Consider the following 564-nt stretch of genomic DNA (forward strand, 5'->3'; position numbering starts at 1 on the left):
TTAGAGAGCACTTGCACTTGATCATCTTCAGCATCATTCATTTGCCTAGGCCTCAATTCACCAACATCCATGTTCTTCATGTCATTTGAAAGTTGAATGCCTCTAACATCTTCCAAGTTTTTATTTTCTTCTTGTGAACCCTTGGTTTCATCAAATTCAACATCATGAACTTCCTCAAGAGTACCACTATCCAAATTCTAAACTCTATATGCTTTGCTTGTAGTGGAGTAACCAAGTAGGAATCCTTCATCACATTTCTTGTCAAACTTGCCCAATCTAGTATCTTTCTTTAAGATATAGCATTTGCAACCAAAGACCCGAAAATATGCAATGTTGGGCTTTCTACCATTCAAGAGCTCATATGGTGTCTTCTCTTTTAATGGGTGACAATAGAGGCAGTTGGTATAATAGCAAGACGTGTTGATAGCTTCAGCCCAAAAAGATTGACTCACATTGTACTCACTAAGCATAGATCTTGCCATATCAATGTGTTGACACCGTTTTTTGTACGTGATGATGATCGGAGTGGACTAATCGGCGAGGGGAAGGTTACTGTGTACTTTG

The sequence above is a fragment of the Miscanthus floridulus genome, chromosome 15 (assembly GCF_019320115.1).
Source record: "Miscanthus floridulus cultivar M001 chromosome 15, ASM1932011v1, whole genome shotgun sequence".
Classification (NCBI taxonomy): domain Eukaryota; kingdom Viridiplantae; phylum Streptophyta; class Magnoliopsida; order Poales; family Poaceae; genus Miscanthus; species Miscanthus floridulus.